The sequence below is a fragment of the Sciurus vulgaris genome, assembly GCF_902686455.1.
Source record: "Sciurus vulgaris genome assembly, chromosome: 1".
In the NCBI taxonomy this organism is placed as follows: domain Eukaryota; kingdom Metazoa; phylum Chordata; class Mammalia; order Rodentia; family Sciuridae; genus Sciurus; species Sciurus vulgaris.
In genome coordinates this window covers 113,230,367-113,251,380 of record NC_136461.1, presented here as the reverse complement: position 1 = coordinate 113,251,380, position 21,014 = coordinate 113,230,367, and the positions used below count along the sequence as shown (strand labels likewise).

The following is a 21,014-nucleotide window of genomic DNA, read 5'->3' as shown; positions in this document are numbered from 1 at the left end:
CTCCACTTGATCCAGAATTTTTATCCCTAGGAATCTATCTTAACAAAGTAATCAAAAACAGTTATGAAATTCATGAACAAAGATATTTAATGCAGCACAATTTAGAATAACTACAACCTGAATAAAAATCTCAGTGTCCAAAAACAGAGTTATAGATAAACAATGAAGAGATGTAAGTGGGATGCTCTACTGTTAATAAAAACCATGACTTGGAAAAATATTAAATGAGATGGAGAAATGTCAATGTAAAGTAAAACAACCTGCAAAATTAGGATATAACATAAATGCAAGCCTGCTTGTGCATCTTCAGGCACATAGACACACACACACCCATGTGGGCTGGGGGAGAGAGAGAGAGAAAGAGAGAGACAAAAGGAAATACAGCCAGCCGTGTTTAGTTTCCAGCATCAGAGTTACTGACTGGGGAAACTGTCTCCAGAAATATGTTTTCTATTACTTTAATTTTATACACTGCTAATTTTCTATCACAATTCTACTTTTATAATCTAGAAAACAAAAGCTCTAAATAATATTTTTTGAAAGAGTAAGTGTGTTTATTGAGCGTCTACCATGAATCAGGACCCATATGAGATATTTCTTAACCACTCCTCACAATAACCCTGTTAAGGTATTCAAATATTCATTTTACATATGTCAAAACAAAGAATCAAGTAACCCCTCAAAGAATCACAGTACTTAATGTGTCAAAATTTGAACCCAGGGCTGGGGAGATAGCTCAGCTGGTAGAGCGCTTGCCTCGCAAGCACAAGGCCCTGAGTTTGATCCCCAGTACCGCAAAAAAAAAAAAAAAAAAAAAAAAAAAAAAAAAAAAAAAAATTTGAACCCAGATATTATTTCTTCCCTTTTATCCTGCAACTGTCTCAACAGTATTATTTGAGTAAATTGAGTATCAATTTTTTTCTTTGGAAAGAGTAAGGTAAGGGATCACTGTGGGCAGGGTGAGGATTTTATGTAAGAGACAAATTAGAAGACATCTGAGCAACAGCTCCTATTTATTGAGTTCTACTGCTTTACCAGTATTAACTCATTAAACCAGGTATGAAGGCACACACCCAGAGCCCTAGCTACTGGGGAGGCTGAGGCAAGAGGACTGCTTGAGTCCAGGAATTTGAAAAAAAAAAAGAAGAAGGAAAGAAAAGAAAGTCATTTGCTCCTTCCAACAACTATTAGATAGTTACTACTACTGTTCCCACTCCACAGGCAATCTGACCAAGGTGCAGAGCTGATGGAGACTATCCAGACAATCTAAGGTTTTAGCCTTTCTTCTCTCTGCTTCATCCCCAGACTTGGTAATGATGGAAAAAAAGAATTTCCAGGACACAGAGTACTGAGGAGGCCATTCAAGTCCTCCCTTTCAAGGGAAGCAAGTTCACATAGAAAGTGCATGCGGTGGGATACGAGGTGCTAAATGAATGATGCACGGTAAAGAATGTGGAATGTGGTGTCCAGGTCTCTCAATTTACAACTCAGCAGATCCAAGGTTTAGGTGATTACTACTCCTTTAGGCGAAAGAGAGTATGGTCCAAAAGGAGACAGTCAGACCATAAATATGTTCTTCAGTGTTCCACCCACTTGCCTCCTGCACTCACATTCCTATCGCATTCCAGCTACAAAAGATAAAATGGGGTGGGATTCATAGTTATCTTTCTAAGATGCTTTGAGAGCAGAAGAGGAAGGGAAAAAAATTAATCCAAGGCAAGTCATGCCAAAGTTAAGAGAGGGAGAAAATCAAGATGATAGGGCCACAGGATCTGGGTGAAAAGGACCCCCTCCCTAGAACACTTGTTCATCTGGTTTCCTGCAAGATCTCAACAGGCCTATAAAAGGGTGTGTTCACTCTAACTGCAGCTACTGAATAGTTTTGTGGGGGGTTTTGGTACCAGGGATTGAACTCAGTGGTGCTAAACCACTGAGCCACATCCCCAGCCCTTTTTGTGTTTTATTTTGAGACAGGACCTCGCTAAATTGCTGAGGCTGACTTTAAACCTGCAATTCTCCTGCTTCAGCCTCCCAAGTCACTGGGATTACAGGCATGTGGCACCACGCCCAGCTTGAATAGTTTTTTAAATGTATGATCATGGGCAGTCTGAAAGGGATTATATCAAAGTGAAAATGGTCATGTTATCAATGTTTTAATATTGTCACACCATTCTTTTAATAAAAGGGGAAATAATTTCCATTAACTCTCTAAGCACAGAACATAGAACTTGACCTGCTCAAATGTAAAATCCTATTCGTCATGTTACCCAAAGCCACCAAAGGGTGAGCAGCCCCCACTTTGTCTGTTTGTTCCTACTCAGGTCCTTCAGCCTCTTCTAGACACATCCATCTGCCCTGCTGAGCTGTAGGAGTGCTTACCCTCCAGCCTGCTTTTCTAGAAGGAGGAGGCAGATGATTCAGCCTTGATCTGAAGGGAGGACTCTTGCTCTGTCCTATCCCATTCTGGGATGCTGGGTGAGACCACACGCAGAGCCAGGTTTTTTGGCCTTCTTTCAAAATACACATATATGAAATTTCCATTCAATGATGCGATTTAAAGCACTGTAGAAAACTGAATAACATGGTCACTGGCCAGCAAAGAGTTCACCTTCTGTTGGAACAAGAGTTGATTATTTCAGATCAGGCATGGTGGTGCACGCCTATAATCCCAGAGGCTCAGGAGGCTGAGGCAGGAAGATCACAAGTTCAAAACCAGCTTTAGCAATTTAGTGAGGCCCTAAGCAACTCAGCAAGACCCTGTCTCAAAATATTAAAAAGGGCTGGGGATGGTAAAGCATCCCTGGGTTCAATCCCTGGTGCCAAAAAAAAAAAAAAAAAATTTGTGAGCTCCGTGCGTCATGTTGATGATGAGCGAAGGGCACGGATCTGAGGACCGGGAGGACATTCGGCCTCTGTGAACCGTAGCCTTTCCGAGGGAGAGATTGCATGTTTGCCATCTTAAGGAAAAGATGTACTCGTCCAGGGTGCACCGGCGGAACCCCTTCAACGCGCCACCCCTGCAGCTGGTGCATGATGCACCCAGTAGCAGCCCCACCGGCCCTTGGGCCGGCCCGGCTGTTCCCGCAACTTGGCAGCCGCTGCTGGGTAGAAGTACAGTTGTGAATATGGCTCCATGAATTTTTATGCACTGTGTGGCTTTGGTGGGGTCTTAAGTTGTGGGCTGACACACACTGCTGTCATTCCCCTGGACTTAGTGAAATGTCGTATGCAGGTGGATCCGCAAAAGTACAAGGGCATATTTAACGGATTCTCATTTACACTTAAGGAGGATGGTGTTCCTGGTTTGGCTAAAGGATGGGCTTCAACTTTCATTGGTTACTCTATGCAAGGGCTCTGCAAGTTTGGCTTTTATGAAGTCTTCAAAGTCTTGTATAGCAACATGCTTGATGAGGAGAACTCCTGTCTCTGGCGCACATCACTATATTTGGCTGCCTCTGCCAGTGCTGAATTCTTTGCTGACATTGCCCTGGCTCCTATGGAAGTTGCTAAAGTTTGAATTCAAACCCAACCAGGTTATGCCAACACTTTGAGGAAAGCAGCTCCCAAAATGTATAAGGAAGAAGGCATAAAAGCGTTCTACAAGGGAGTTGCTCCACTCTGGATGAGACAGATACCATATACCATGATGAAGTTTGCCTGCTTTGAAAGTACTGTTGAAGCATTGTACAAGTTTGTGGTTCCTAAGCCCCGAAGTGAATGTACAAAGGTAGAACAGCTGGTTGTATGTAACATTTGTGGCAGGTTACTTAGCTGGAGTCTTTTGTGCAGTTGTTTCCCGTCCTGCTGATTCTGTAGTGTCTGTGCTGAATAAAGAGAAAGGTAGCAGTGCTTCTCAGGTCCTCCAGAGGCTTGGATTTAAAGGTGTGTGGAAGGGACTCTTTGCCCATATCATCATGATTGGTACTCCTACTGCGCTACAGTGGTTCATCTATGACTCTGTGAAGGTCTACGTCAGGCTCGCCCTGCTCCACCTGAGATGCCAGAGTCTCTGAAGAAGAAGCTTAGTTAACTCAATAAATAGATGAAGGCAAATGTGGACTGGACCTGCTTGTTGATCAGTGTTGAAGAAAGTGCAAAAGGAACTTTTATATATTTGACAGTGTAGGAAATTGTCTATTCCTGATATATAATCACTGTAGTATTCTTGCTTAAAGCAAGAGTTACAAACTCAACTGCTGAAATAAACCCATCTGTTCATTTAAAAAAAAAGATTTGTGTATTTCAAAACAATAATCCTTGACAGTAAGTGAAGCACAGAAATACCATGGGGCTGGGGGTTTGCTAAATGCTGGTGTTAGCTCTGAGGTTGGAGTTTGATAAAGGAAGGATTTTTACAGGAAACAACAGAGAAGGGAAGAGCAGCTCAGGGAGGGTGGGATTGAAGGAACAGAGCGAAAAGGGTGGCCTGCGAGACTGGCCAAACTGTTAGACAGGGGATGGACATGGACTTGATCTACAGCTAGTGAAGGTTGAGCAAGAGAGGGATATCTCAGCACAACTGATCTGACACCAAATGGCAGACGTGGAGATTGAATCCAGGGGCAGTCTACCACTGAGCTACGTCCCCAGATTTTTTTATTTTTTAATTTAAGACAAGGTCTTGCTAAGTTGCTGTTTTAATAATCATATCAATGCTATTTTTGTAAGTTTTTTATAGTTTTCAAGTGCCTGTCATAATACTCCAACTAAGAGAAGTTAAAGTTAGAACTGGAATATTGAAGCAGGGATGTAAGTGTGAAGAAGACACCAAGTGTCTCATCTCTGGGGTCCCTTCAGCCTGTGCCACTCGGTGTGACTGGGGTGTCGGAAGAGAAACAATGACAGTTTATTCAAATAATAGCTAAAGAACACTTTTCTGGAGCAACCCCTTTACTTGATGATGTCATTTGAAATAGCCTCTGACTTTGATACCTACACACTATGTGACTTTGAGCAAGTCGCTCAGCCTTTCTATATATGAAGATAATGACAGAATGACTTAATAGGTTTCAGTCATTATACCTACAACACCTAGAACAATAATTGGTGCTACTTAAATATTTGCTATGATTAGTCCTGCAACTCTTTCTAAGTTCAAGAAGTTGAAAGAAGAAAGACAAAATCTTGGGAAGCAGGCTTCATGCCAGGAAGCATTACAAAGCCTCATAAGTCATCCGCCAACCACCTCCTCCCTTCTTATCCCCAAGCTACATGAAACAATTCTTCATTGAAAAAGGAAGAACAACTTTGGAATCAGGAAGACTTTGGTTCACATCCTTCCTTCGCCACCTCTTTTGTGGCCTTGGGCAAGTATTGGATCTCTTTGAGCTTCAGTTTTCTCATTCTTAACACAGACACAATAATACCCACATGGCAGGATTGTTGAAGGAGTAAGAGATAATTATACAAGATATGCATGTTGGTGCCTCTCAGCCACCCACAGAGGCAAAAGCAAGGTTGTTTATTGTAGCAAAGTCTCACTCAGGAAATATCAGACCTTTGGTTCCAAATTGGTCAAACATTAATTAAGGGCAGTTTCTTTTGCTAGGTACCTACCAAATGGTACTGCACATTAGTTCCAGTAGTTGCATTCTGGCTTATCAAGTCATAAAACAAAGACCCAACTAAATTTCAGTCATATTTTAGGGTACTTCCTTATGGAGAACTTAAGTTTTTAAAATATTGCAGGTAAGTGACCTTTATAATTGAGACTCGAAGTTAGCATGGGCTTTGGGTCAGACCTTGGTTCTCCTTGGTTCTCCTGACTTCGGGCAAGTTACCTAACTCTTCTGGATCTCAATTCCATCTCTTGCAAATTAGGAGAAAGAATGTTCATTCCCAGAGAGTTCTGTAGGAATGAAATGACATGTAGGACTGTCCTACACTCATCCCTTCCTACTTTTCTCTATTAAAATGGCCAGACTCCCCGCTTCCCACTCCAAGGTCAGTAACTCCTGCTGTGCTCTGGCGCTCCTCCCTACCTTCAAGAGGTTTAGTTTCATCCATCATTTGCTCCTTTCTGTGTCGTCTTCCCATTACTCCTTCTACCAGGTCATTCCTCTCATTCCCTCAATATTTAAATGTGTCTGTCTCTGAAAGGAAGAGGAGCAGGAAGAAGAAGAGAAGGAGGAGAAGCAGCACAGGAGGAGGAGAGAAAGAGGAGAAGCTCTCAAACCATAGCCTACGAATTGCTTAAAGGAATTGAACTAATCTGCTATCCTCATTTTCTCATATCATTCTCAATTCTTTCTGATCTGTTGTGGTCATACAATTCCACTGAAAATATTGTCACTCAAACATCCTAAACGCTCATCCCAACAGACAATTTTTAGCCATTGATTTGTCTCATCATTATGAAGAATTCCTTCTTCTTGCTAGCTAATCTCTCTCTCTCTCTCTCTCTCTCTCTCTCTCTCTCTCTCTCTCTCTCTCTCTCTCATTCTCTCATACTGGGGAGTGAACCCAAGGGTGCTCTACCACTGAACTATATCCCCAGACATTTTTATTTTTTGTTTGGAGACTAGGTCTTGCCAAGCTGCTGAGGCTGGCCTCAAAATTGCCATCCTTCTGCCTCAACCTCTTGAATTGCTGGGATTCCAGGCATGCATCACCACGTCCAGCTTGGTTACTCTATCTTGTAAAACATTCTTTCCAGGCTAGGGTTGTGGCTCAGTGGTAGAGTGCTTACCTAGCATGTGTGAGGCACTGAGTTTAATTCTCAGCACTGCATATAAGCAAATAAATAAAGGTCAATCAACAATCTAAAGAAACAAAAAAAAAATTTTTTTAAACATTCTTCCCTTGAGTCCCCTAAATTCTCACTCTTCTAATTTCCTCCTGTGTCTCAGGCTTATTCTCATTTTCCCCATAAGCATCTCTTCTTCCTCCTTAAATGTTAGTCTTTCTCAGGTTATTGCATAGGCACTCTCCTCTTCCCACATTGAATCTCCACTAAGTAATCTCAGTTACCATTAGCCCCGACCCATTCAATCATCATCAATATAGTAACAACCCACTTGGATTTCCACAGTATATAGGAACACTATACTCACCAGGTGTGGTGGTGCACACCTGTGATCCCAGAGACTCAGGCGGTCGAGGCAGGAGGATTGCAAGTTCAAAGCCAGACTCAGTTATTTAGTTAAGACCCTCTCTCAAAAAATTTTTTAAAAGTTCAGGATATAGTTCAGTAATAAAAACTTTCTGGGTTCAATCCCCAGTACCAAAAAAAAAAAAAAAAAATTTTTAGGCTCTTACAAAACACTATCGCTGCCCTGGTCACATGCCTACACACTTCTCTTATACACACTGGCTTGCTGTGCCTCTTGGCCTGCAGACATTCTCTGAGGACTTCAGAATAGGCCAGTAGTGCCAGAAAGTTAGGGCCCCCAGGAACAACCTCCAACCAATGAGATATGAGAGTGCTCCAGTGTCCTTAGACACAGTGTAACAACTCAGGCATGTCCAGCATAGTCACTCAGAGGGTCTCAAGTAGGACTGAGCTTTAGTTGCCCAGAGCAGTCACCTGCTTGTCAACATGACTTTTGTAGGCTTTCTTCCTGTCATGAGAAAGCTATGTCATTAACATAGACAAAACACATTTGTGTTTTTTCACAATGTTATTTACTTATTGTTATTAGAGAACAATAAATTCACAGGCTACACCAATTTCATTTGTGGTAGTTCACCAAATACTCATGGGTCACCTGACAGTCATAAGACAGGCAAATACAAGTTCTTTTATTCCGATCTTAATTTCTAATACCTATAACACTCAAGTCACACATTATACTTCATACACTAATATATATATATATATATATATATTACAGAAAGACTAAAAAAGGGTTAAGATGCCACAGAATTATAGGATGCTGAGTCAAGAGCACAGGCAGAGAAATGAATACGAAGAGTCAAAGAGTCACGTGGATGCTCACCTAAGGATTTTTAAAGAACAAGTTCCACAGAGTTGTTAAGGCAGAGGGTCCAGACTGAGGGCAGTTGCGGTTTCAGTGTCAGTATGGAGTGGGCTGTGCGTGGCAGGAGAAAACATGCCCTGTTGAAGCCTAGGACAGAATTTCAGATCTTCTTCACTGAGGCAATTTTCCTGGGCAAGTGACCAGGTGATGGAGTCAAGGTGCCACCATGTCCAGTCTCAGGAGATTCCTTCTTTTATGATCCTTAGGTGAGAGGGCTGCATGTGATGAGGTTAATAAGCTCCAGTGCCTGGTGTTCCTGACATGATTTAGTATACCACATGTCCAAGTACTCTTTAATTTAGTTTGGTAAGTTGTCATGTGTAAATTATTTATCAGTTTGTGCCTTATGGTTGTGCCATGATAGGTGTTTGCTTGTATAAACCAGATGTGGACTTACTCTACCTTGGGACTCATACTCAACATGGAGTATCTCATCGCAAAGTGCTGCTTCACACAGTGGAGTAACTGGGGTTCAAGCACAGTCTGAAAACTACTGTTCTAAACATCATGGAGTAACTCAGAGCAGGGCACAGCCTGCGCACCACACTTCCCTTCTCTGACATATTCCGCATTTCTTCATCATTCCATCTATTTAAAATCACTTTTCAAATAAACCATCCAAATTCTTGCCTCAGCTTCCTCATTTGGGATACCCTAACCTAAGACGGTCTCCTTAACACAGCTTACAAGTCCATTTGTCATCAGACCCCTGCTTCCTTTCTCAATATTAGCCATCGCATTTCTCAAGTTCCCAAGGTCCGTGGAACTTCTATAGCTCTTCTCATGCTCCCTCTCCTCTAGGTCTTTTCCCACCCTGTCTTCCTCCTCCTGGAACATTATAGCCTACTCTTCACCTGACTGACTCCTATCCCACCTGAAATACCTGCTTAAATGGCACTTCCTCCAAAAGCCATCTAAATTCCCCAATTCAGGTTTTGTGTTCCTATCTCTCTCAGGGCATCCTACTCTTCCCCAAATAAAGCATTTATGTCACTTGGTAAAAATTTTCCTTCATTCTCTGTCTCCACCAGTACTCTAAGTTTTAAGAGAGCAAAGACCATTTCCTTCTTGTTCATTATTACAACCGAACAACTAGCAGCATTCCAGGCACAATGTAAAACTCTATGAACAGGCCAAGTACATATCAGGCGCCAAAATAAGTTTGTGGGAATGAAAAGGAAAGAACTTATCCAGTGCTCAAAACAAGTTACAACATAACTTAGTCAAACTTACAACATAACTTAGTCAAACTGGAAGAATGTAGTCAGAGAAAGAATGTGATCTATGGCTGCACTTCTAGTCCCCATGTGAGTCTCTCTGGAACGCAGGCCTCCAACTCAAGAAAGCTTGGAAACAGTGCTCAACAAAAAATAATAGAAGTCATATACATTGCCTGACACAGTGGTACACTCCTATAATCCCAGCATCTTGGGAGGCTGAGGCAGGAGAATTGTGAGTTCAAATCCAGCCTCAGCAACTTAGAAAGACTCTCAGCAACTCAGCAAGACCCTGTCTCTAAATAAAATGTTAAAAAGGGCTGCAGATGTTACTCAGTGGTTAAGCACCCCTGGGTTCAATTCCCCGGTACCAAAAAAAAAAAAAAATTACACAGGTCTAGGGGGAGTGCCATAATAATTCATAATTCCTCATGAACTGATCTCAAGTTCACCTTAATAAATTACCATCAAATTCTCAAAGTCTAATAACAGATTTCTGTAATTTGGCAACAGAAGAGATAGGCTGTGTCAAAGATAGAGTAGGTTAAATGCTGAGTCAAACAGCACAATAAAGTCCAGTCAGATCTGGCAGTTCTCCTTCCAGTGGTGACTTGGTAAGGAGGGGGACAGAAGGAGTTTAAGGGAGCTCACATCTAATAGTTAATCACCTTAGCCCTGAAGTAAGCCAGTCCCTTGCATTTACATCCCTCTGTGGAGCAGTGGTGACAGGGCCCCTCCAGGTTGTGAGGTCGGGCTACTCAGCTCCTGGCTGGGCATCTGCTTCCCAACAGTGTTTTGCTTTGTTTTAATATTTTTTAGTTGTAGATGGACACAATACCTTTTATTTTATTTATTTATTTATTTTAATGTGGTGCTGAGGATCGAACCCAGTGCCTCACACGTGCCAGGCAAGCTCTCTACCACTGAGCCACAACCCCAGCCCCTGCTTCCAACAATTTTTTTCACCACGAAAGGGGAGCATGAAGCCGTGGTGGTCTTCTGTCACCTCTGCCACCCTGCCATAAGTATGATTTCATTTTAGAAAACCAGAGTAAGCTGATAAGAATTAGGATTCCTATTAGTACAGCCAAGAGACCTTAGTCCTGCTGAATGAACACAGTGTCAAAAGTGAACGTTGCCAGCCTCTCCTACAGGAACCATTGCCATATTTTTTGCTACAGTTGATCTCCCTGCCTCCAATTTCTTCCTGTTCTACCTTTGCCTCTGCTTCCAATTGACCATAGTTTGCTTCTTAGAACTACTGTTCTAAATTCAAACCTGACCTGTTTGAGGTCAACAATGGCTCTCTAGTAACTGTAGGAAGTAGTACAAATTCCTCAGCATGGTATTCAAGGCCTACCATGCTCTGGCTTCCACCTACCCCTCCCACCCCATCTCCTGCCACTCCCTCTCCAAGGCCATACTTGCAACAACCTAGAGTTTCCCAAAACCTCAGGCTACTTCAGGCCTTCCACCTATGCACGTGCCAGTACCTCTAGCTGAAATGTCCTCCTGTTCTTCTTCCAGGGAAAACCTCCATTACCCTTCCAGACACAGTTCTCCTTTGTCTGTGAAGCCTTCTTTAAATCCACCCTCCCCACTCTAGTTAACTTTTTCTTCTCTGAGCCATACTTTTCTTTGTATGTACATTGATTATCACCCAGTCACATTGTGCTATAGCTTCCTGTCTTATCTATTACACCGTGAACTCCTTAAGTCCAGGGATCAAGTCTTTTCAGCACTGTGTTTTCAGAGTCTGACATGATTATCTAAGATGTACTGGGAGTGTGCTGAATAAATTAATACGTATGTATACATGTGAAGGAATCACAAGCCATACAGAGACGACCTTGAGTGGCGACAGTCTCTTATTGCTCATGGAAGGTGGCAGATGAAGGTAAATTTCCAATCCAAAAATATGCCTCCAGGGCTTTAAATCCCAATGCAACTGTGACTAGAGAATTCATAACAATTTTGTTCTAATTTCAGATTCAGCTGGAAAGACAAAATGTAATTTTCCATTTCTTCTGATCCTTTTCTATATATTCATAAGTTCAAACCAAACATGAGACAACCAGATGAAACAGCAAGGAGTGAGTTCCTTTCCAATGAGAAATCAATACAACAGAGAATTTATGTCTAAACAACTTTCTACAGATGAAGATGCATTCCAGTTTTAATTTTTTAAAATCTCCTTCTTATAACAAGAACCAGATGGAAAAAAAAAAAAAAATAAGTAAGCTGGTTTTAACAAAGAGCTTTTTAGTGGGGAAAAGTTGCATATACACACTCTTTTTTCAATAAAAGTGCCAATGACCACAAGAATGGGATTCTAATTAGAAAAAGTTTTACTTCATGTGTGTATATGTCACAATACACTCTACTGCCATGTATATCTAAAAAAAAAAACAAATTTTAAAAAAATAAGCGTGTCAAAAGTAGAGATCATGAAGTGTCACAAGAAAATGATTTTATACAGCCTCTCTAGCCTGTCTGCTAAGCTTAAATCATATATCCTAATTTCAGTGGTTGAGTTTAGAAATAAGTCTGTAGTTCCATTCTTCATGGCTCCAGTCCTATTTATTTTATTAATCATGAAGACACTGAGAAATAACATTTATTGAGCTGTCATAGATACTAGGTACTATATTAGATGTTTTGTTAGCACTAAACCAACACAAAGTTTGATCCTGTGGGTCTCAAATTATTTGTTCAATTCATAGCCTTGTGGAAAATTTAGAGTACTGAAGAGGAAGAATTGAATACTAAGTACTGGAATGGAGGAATATGGCAGAATTGGGCAGACTCAGTACTCAAAAACCCTACTCAGTTATGATCTGTCCCACCCTCCTTGTCCCATAAGTGCTCCCACCTCCCCTGATGATCCTGCACCTTGAGAGAAGTGTCACACAAGAGGAAGTCAATTTCATCTCCTTATCCACCCCCAAAGTCTCTGAACCAGATCTCAGCATGCCCTGAAAAGTCAATTACAGTCAAACTCAGGAAGAGAAGTCTTACAATATAGAAACTGTTAAGACTCTTCTCATTTATATTGAAAAAAAAACTGAAAAATGCCTCCAAAAATGAATGTAGATTATACCAGTTAAGGAGGAAAATGAATAATTTTGGATTAGGCTCCACTGATATGGGTGTACTTCCCAGTTTTTCTGATTTACTATGTAAGCTTTAACGGTCAGAGGAGTTCTAATTCCTTGTTCAGTTAGTTGGCTAAAACCTAGTCTAATGGTGGCCTGTGGTAAATGAGATTGAGAAGCCAGAAATTCTTTGTTATAATGTTCAAGAAGAAATCCATTTTTAAGGTAATGAGAATGTTGGGGTTTTATGTATAAGCATCCCTTAAAATGCCCTCAAAGAGATCCTTCACCAAGACTTTGAGAAATACCTTAATGATGGAAATATCATCATCCTTCAAAAGTACTCTAGTGATCATTCTTTAAGTGAGATATACACGTGGGAGATGTTGAATATGAAATGAACTCCTTGATTTCATTAAGAATACTAGGATCCCAGGGCTGGAGGACAGTGCCACCATAGGCCAGTTAGACATAGCAGGTAGGTGGGCTGGCAAAATTATCAGAATAATTGGTCCAAGACTATTCAGTGGTGATTTATTCAGGTCCCTAACATCAAAACTATTTTACTCTATTTGTATAACTGAAAACATTCCAGATTTAAAGTACAGATATCTGATTTGAGTCACCATGGTAGAAAGTTCATGCCTCGGAGCCCAATCCCAGACCTCAGTCAATGCCTCTTGAAAAAGAGAAGTTCAAGTACACTTGAGTGGAGACTCTCCTATAAAAGACCAAGCATAGAAAAGAGCTGTTTTTCTAGCTCACTCTAGAGCAACCTGCAGTTATTCACTAGAAAAATCTTTTTTATTATTAGAGCATTGTAACTATACATAAGATTTGAGTTCATTTTAACAAAATATACATGGAGGAATTTGATTTCAATCCCCATCCCTCCCCACTACAGAAGAACCTTTTGAATATATTGACCTTCAACTCTGAGTTAATCCTAACTTTTTTTTTTTTTTTTTTTTTTTTTTTTTGCGGTACTGGGGATCAAACCCAGGGCTTTGTGCTTACGAGGCAAGCACTCTACCAACTGAGCTATACCCCCAGCCCTTAATCCTAACTTCTGACAACCTAGAATGTTATAGAAACCTACCAGTCAGAGTAGATTCTTGTGGGAATAATGGACTTTTTCTTTAATAAATATTCATAAAGTCCAGTCATCCTAGAAGATATTTTATCTTCACTTTTGTTTTTTATTTTCTAAAATATACAAATAAATACACAAAATTAAGTATATTACATGTAAAAATTATGTTTTTTATATAAAGTTAGTGATTATGCTGCTTCAACAATTATTTCTTTAAGACTAACCTTATTTCCTCTAGAATCTACCTTCCTCTCTCTTCAGATTATGTTGAAACAAACCTCAGACAGCAATCAGTTTTGTCTAAAAATAATTCAGATGCTTTTAAAGGACAAGGAATCTTCTTTTTAAACATAATCACAATACTGTTTTTACAGAGACACAAAAATCAATACATTAGTGCAGTTCTGAAAAATAAGCAATTGCTTCTTTCTTAGATACTCAAGCATCAAAGAAAAATGTTCAATGCTTGGTGACTGTATCAATCAAATTACAATCAGGAGACAGGAAGCTCACAGTTATTTGAACAGAGGAAGTTTAAAGTGAAGAATGATTAACTAGTAACAGGAAATTAACAACAGGATAAAAAAAATTCTAAAGAATATAAAAAGAAAAAAAAAGAAAAGAAAAAGAGCAGACATAGAGAGAAGCTACTGCATCTAGGCTTGAGGCAAAGTACCTGGAGACAGGAAAGAAACAAATCAAAATGTCTTTTTCTATTCTTTCACTCAACCACCAGTATGGAATACTCACTGTGTATTTGATGACCTGTGGTCACCAAAATGTGTAAAGATTTCTTCCCATCAGCAACCAATCACTTCTACTGCAGATTCTCCAGCGACACAGCTGGGGGTCCTCTAATTCAATTCACTCCTGTCACTCTCTTCTTGGAGATGGCACCAGATCCCACAGGGTGAGGGCTCCATTCCATGAGACTGCCCCTCATCCCGACTTCAGACACCAGTCACAAGCACAGGGTGTGCTTCTGACCCACCAGCGATCCATCAGAGTTCCCACCATCCCCTCCTTGGATTCAAATAATTTGCTAAAGCATCTCACAGAACTTAGGGAGACACTTAACTGATGTTCACTCTTACTAGACAGATGGGCAGGATTTGACCTGATCTATGCAGATTGCTCAATTTTTTTCCATCTCGGTGAGGTTAGGGTTTGTTTTTTAATAGGCACAATATCCAAAGAATGAATAATCCTAACAAGAAAGCAACAACTTATTCAATTTAATTTGAAACCATGACTGCCACTTGAGTCTTCATGCCACTCCATTAACAGGCCTTATACTTGCTACACTGCTGTTTCAACTGAACCTGAATATCAAGAGGAAATAGGGATAACACTGCATAATGAGGCAAGGAAGCCTGTGGCTGGATCTAGGAGATCCTTTGGGCAGCACCTAGGATTGCCAAGGGCTTAGATCCCCCAGCCATGGAGGTTTGGGTCAAGTCATTATACAAAGTACATCAGCCAGCCAAGATAAAGGCTGAAAGTAAAGGAATGTAGAATCTGGAATGAAGGAGAGAAATCAAAAATTTTTATTTTGGCCTTGTGACCTGATGCAGAAACATGGAATCATCAATATTTTCTTTCTTGCTATATGATGTATTTATATATTTAAACTAATTTTCTCTTTCTTCTTCCTCATTTATATAGGATATTCCAATGACAATGAACTTCATAATTTATTCCATCTATTATAGAGCATGGAGATGGATCACATCAGAACCAAAAGAGGAATAGATACCATCCAGAGATCCTGAATTTGGAGATGAACAAATAACTGATAAACTGGTGTATGCCCTGGGAGAAGGCGTGAGAACATTGCCAAATACATGAAGTATGTTTGCATCAGGTTGTTTGGGAGAATTATTTTTTCTTTTGGAAGTATAAATATAGGGAAAAAGAAGTAGGTTGATGTTGGACAACCAAAGGAATAGACTGTAGCGAGCAAAAATTCTTCCTTTCTTCCTTTCCTTCTTTCTCTTTTTATTTCTTCCTTCCTTCCTTTCTTCCAGAGGTGTTGGAATTTGAATTTCCTTCCTTTGTTTAGAAAATGTCCTGTGTTAGGCATTTCCGTGGATGGAAAGAGTCCATCTCTCACTATAGAAACTGAAACACTAGATACTTGCTTTCCCAGACTCCTTCTCTGCTGGGGAATAGAAGACTACCTAAGTTCACTACCCACATGCATCTGCTTCCAACACTGCATTAAAAGTGAGTGACCCTGAAAAGGACAGAATGCAGAGAATCTACTGTATTGACAGGCAGGGTGGAGGACAACAACCCTAGGTTTCCAAGAGCAGAAGAGCCAGGAAGTATCAACTAGTATCAGAGTCCAGCTATAGGACAGCACTGTCCCCAACAGACTGGCTTTGTAACATACCTTTGCTACTGTCCTCATAGATGCCTGGCGTACTTTTTCCTGTACATTTTTCTCTCCAGAGATTCTGAGCCATCCAATACCCTGTCCATAAATTACTTTGCTGCTTCAATGTGCAATTAAATGTAGTTGGTTAATATTGTTATAAACTAAGGACTCTGCTTGATATAAGTGGATATTATCTCATTTCCTGGATGTGGAAATTGAGGCTTTAGAGAGGTTAAGTGACCTACAGACTAAAACACAGCTAAGGAGTGGCAGGATTGGGTTTGAATCCAGGCCAGTTTGTCTCCTTTGTCTATGATTTTTCCTTAGTATTCTCCAACATGTAGAACTAAAATGTTTTCCTCCACAAATGAAAACTGCTCAGATTGAAGATGCTGTTAAATTAATGTAGGAAAAAAGTCATGTACAATATTTTAGTGGAAGATTGGGGGGAAAATCATTTTTTCCAATGTTTCCCAAATTCTGCTTATCAGAATCAACCACTAAAGTGGAAAGCTTTGGAATGCAATTCTCCATTCTCTTCCAAACAAAATCTGCTTCCTCTCTATTCAGGAGCATGCCAGGAAAAAAAAGTGTTCTAAGAAAGGACTAAGAAAAAGTTAAAGGACAGTATCATTTTTCCTCCTGCTATAAAGCAGAGACAATCTTTTGAATAATTAATCAACTAAATGGACAAAACTCTAGGGAAACAGTTCTTGTCTTCTCATTAAACAATTGTAGGAAGTGAACAAATTCCAATTCGACAAGGCCAGGCCTTTCACATGAACACAGGGTTGGCTAGATGTCTGTTTGCATTAGAGAAGTGATCATTGGACTGTTTGAGTCTTAAACACAACAAGCACCCAATAAACACCTATTGAATGAGTACATTTTTACCATTCCTATACTAAGAGTTTAAAACCTGGGTTCAATCCCCAGCACCACAAAAAAAAAAAAAAAAAAAAATTAAGCTAATGTTCAGTAAATGGAGGATTTGAAAATCAGAAATTATTTTACTCCTTTTTCAGGGTGTAGTGTGGAAAGAATTCATTCATTTTTGTTAATGCCCCAAATTCCATCCCCTGATATTGTTAGTGCTGGGTGAGCTAGAAGCAAATTAAGCATGACCAGCAGGGTCAGACTTTCTTTCTAAAGGATCTCTAGAAAAGCAGAGAATTCTATGGGAAAGGGATGAAAAGCTCTGACCCAGAAAGAAGGGTGTGTTTGGCCATTGCTTTCAAAGAATTTAAGTACTCATAGAATTAGGCAAGCTATTTTCTTATTCCCTGAACTAATAATAAAGGCCTATAATTCTCAGTGTCTGGGATTCCATTCCATGTGCCCCAGGAAACCATTTATATTAGACAAATATTTTCATCTCCTCCAGGACCAGTATTCAGAAGACAAACCTATGACCTACCTACTCAGCACCACAAGCATCAAATTCAGTTTCTTTTTTTTAATGTTAAATCTAATTTATTCATTTTTAACTATAAAAACCAAGATATCACACAAGTATAGTTAACAGTATTAGCCATCTCTTCCCTGCTGAAGAAAAATCCTAGATGCAATGGATATTACACTTCAAATATTTTATAGAAACCAACACTCTATTAATTTCCTGACCACCTAGAAAAACTTGTGGTTTAGTAATTTTAAAGACACCTCTACTCTCCTCTGTTTACCCTATTTAAATTGAACTTTTTCTTAAAGGTTTAAGACACATGAACTAAAAGGTATTTGGATCCATTCTTTTTCTTAAATTTTTCCAGGACAGACCCACCCAATCCAGTCAATCCCACCTGGGCAGTCCTTCATATCTTCCCCCTCACCAGGTGTATGCATGGACAGCATATAAGAGGGAACTCCCTGGACAGTAACAAGATCTTCAGTGTTGGAACCCTGGTAGTTCTGTCTTGCTCATACCCAATGTCATGGCTGGCAGGTAGAGGAGAGTGTTGGAGACAAAGTTGAACTCCTCAGGTGTTAACCCTAAGACTTCATGCTGTCATCTTGACCTGGCTGGGAAGTCTATGCAGATGCTCCTATGTGCCCTGGATTATAGATTGCCGTTTTCAAGTTCTGTGGTCTAACTTGCAGGGTCTTCTCTGCTTTTTTGCATCTCTCTTCTTATAAAGAGTCTGATGGACTCAGTGGTAGAATGCATGACCAATGTGTACGAGACCCTAGGTTTAATATTCAGAACCTTGCGGGTCTCTGTTAGGGACATAACAACACTGCAGACATGGTTTTTACTGGTTTCACCAATGCGGGTTTCCTCAGAGGGGCTTCAGCGCATGCACAAATTGTCCTTTCTGTCAGTTTGACTTGGGTCATTGCTGTGGGTCTACAGGAATCGAGAAAGACCAGGTTTTTGTAGTTCTTGAACATCACATCTGTATATAAATTCACTGAGCAGAGTTCAGGCATTCCCATTCCTCTTGAGAGAAATCAGTGGCCACATCTCTGAATGTTAATGTTTCCATTTCCTGGTTTTCAAAGCGGTCATGTGGGTTCTCCCTATGGTTTGTTCAGCACCTGTCTAGCACAGAAACCTGGGGCTCCTGAGGATAGAAGAGGTCTAGGAACTGATCAGATGAATCCAAATTCTGTTTATCTTTTATTTATTTATTTTAACTGTTCTGAAGATCAGACCCAGAGCCTCCCACGTGCTAGGCAAGTGCTCAGTCACTGAGCTACTGAGCTACATCCCCAGCCCTACTTCTTATATTAAAAAAAAAAAAAAAAAAAAAAAAAACTTTACCTGGAGACATAGGGTAGGCAGAAAGATACTTACCTCCCCCTAAAATGCCCTCATTCTAATAAGAACCTGTGACTGTTATCTTACATGTCAAGAGACTCTGCAGATGTGATTAATGGCCAGCTCATGAGACAGGGAGATGATCCTGGACTATCTGGGTAGGCCCAGTTTTATCAGTGTTAGTCAGATTTCCATCAATGTGATAAAATACCTGAGAAAAACAAAAGAGGAAATATTTATTTGGGCTCATGGTTTCAGAGGTGTCCATCCATGATGGGCTGGTTCCATTGCTTTGGGCCTGAGGTGAGGCAAAACATCATGGTACAAGGGCATGGCAGAGGAAAGATGTTCACCTCATTGGCAGCTAGGAAACGGGGTGGGGGAGTACGCTGAAGACAAGATACAGTCACCAAGTTCATGTGCCCAGGGACCTACTCCCTTCTACTAGGTCCCATCTTCTACAGTTTCTACTACGACCTCCCAATAGTCCATTGAGTTATGAATCCATCAATGGATTAATTCATTGATGAGATCAGAGCTCCCTGATCCAATCACATTCCAAAAGTCTCAGCTCTGAAGGTGACTACATTGGGGACTAAGTCTTTAATACATGAGCCTTTGGAGGACATTCCATATCTAGCCATAAATATCACATTAGTCCTCAGAAGCAGAGAAAATTTCCTGGCTACATTACAAAGATAAAAGGGAAGAAGGAGAGATGTGGAGGGTGAGAGGGACCAAATGACAGTTGCTGTCTTGGCCATGAGTCAAGAAATATGGATGGCCTCTAAAACAGCCCACACTTGACAGCCAGCAAGGAATCACAAGGATTAGAGTTCTACATAGGTAAAGAACTAATTCTGCTAAAAATGAAAATGGCACAGAAATAGATCCTTCCCTCAGAGACTCCAAAAGACCCTATGGACACCAGAATTTTATCCCAATGAGAATATGTCAGACTTCTGACCTATAGAATGGTAAAATAACCCATGTGTCACTTCATCTGCTAAGTTGTGATTATTTATTATGACAGCAATATAAAACTAATAGATATAAGCTTCCACCTGATAATTAATTATTCTCTCCCTGTTCAAGTTCACTTTGGAAACAGGTATTTATTTTTAACTGATATCTACAAACATAAAAACTGAACATACTAATGGGGTTCCATGTAATGTTCGATACATGTCTACTTGTGTAATGTTTAATCAGGTAAAACATATTGATCCCTTTAAACATTAATCATTTCTTTGAAAACTTTCAAAATCCTTTCTTCTAGCTTTTTGAAATGTATAATTCAACAGTCATTTTAAAGTAGAACCTTTAAAATTAATTAAATACTCTTAAAATTATTTTTCCTGATACTGGGGATTGAACCCAGGGGCACTTTACCACTGAGTTACATCCCCAGTTCTTTTTATTTTTTATTTTGAGACAAGTTCTCATTAAATTGCTGAAGCGCTCTACCACTGAGCCACAACTCCAGCCCTCTTGCCCCCTGTTAATGTTATCAGCTCTTATTGTTACCAGCTCAGCCTTAGCTTCTTTTGCCCAGTTTCAGATAGAAATCACAAAGAAGCAAGGAATTCAAATGAGGCTTTTGCTTGAGTATAAGAGAGGCAGTAGATGGGGAAGGGTGATGGGAAGGCTCTCTAAGGAGTCTAGGAATAAGACTTAGCTAGACAAAAAGGGCAGGCTCGCGCAGGCACAAAGTCAGCTGTTACACACAATCCCAGGCTTTCTTCACACCTTGCCAATTATTTGCTTTTGGTACCAAGGTTTGTACCTGACACGGAGGTCTGCTTACACACCATGGGTTCATCCGTGCTCCACTGGCAAAAGACTCTGCAGGCCCTCACTGGTACCGCCACCTGCAGAAGGTCATCTATCAATCTGTGTACGCCATTCTGCTTGTACAGGTTGCAGCAAACTTGGGAGAGGAGCCAACAGCTCCTGGTCATTGGTGAAAACATTTTCTGAAGACAGCTAGTCATGGGAGAGAATCTTGGTGGGGGAATTAGGGCCCTATCTAGTCTGCCTCACAAGGGTCATGTTTTACAGTGTTTATATTCCTGCTTGTGACCTAGCAGGTTGCCTTTCTATGGTAACAGTTCAGCAAGACCTAATTAAATGATTGGGCGGTTAACTTTTATTAGCATGTCCTTTTCGAAAGGGCATGTCTAAATTCTGCTCCTGCCCAATATGCTATGGGTAGACAATGCGATTGAGCAATATGAATCCAAACTAACCATTTGAGGTTTATGACATATCCTACCAGAAGGCAGCATGCAACTCCAGCGTTTGGCTTGCTTGATGCAGATTTGCTGACTTCAACCTGCTAGTAAATTCCAGAGGAGTCATTTCTAGTACATATTTTCCATCCTGAAATTAGGTTGTCTACAACTGTTCAAATATTTCCAGTTGATAAATGTGCTTATTTGAAAACAAAATGCTGAATAATTTCTGCGTGCCTGGTTTATGAACAAGGAATG

The 21,014-nt window shown here is 40.3% G+C and overlaps 1 pseudogene across 1 annotated transcript; it reads left to right on the top strand.

The window, feature by feature from the left end:
- Positions 1-2,954: 2,954 nt before the first annotated feature.
- Positions 2,955-4,360, top strand: LOC306662258 (solute carrier family 25 member 3-like; annotated as a pseudogene). Its single transcript has one exon. The product of its transcript is annotated as a solute carrier family 25 member 3-like (transcript).
- Positions 4,361-21,014: the final 16,654 nt, after the last annotated feature.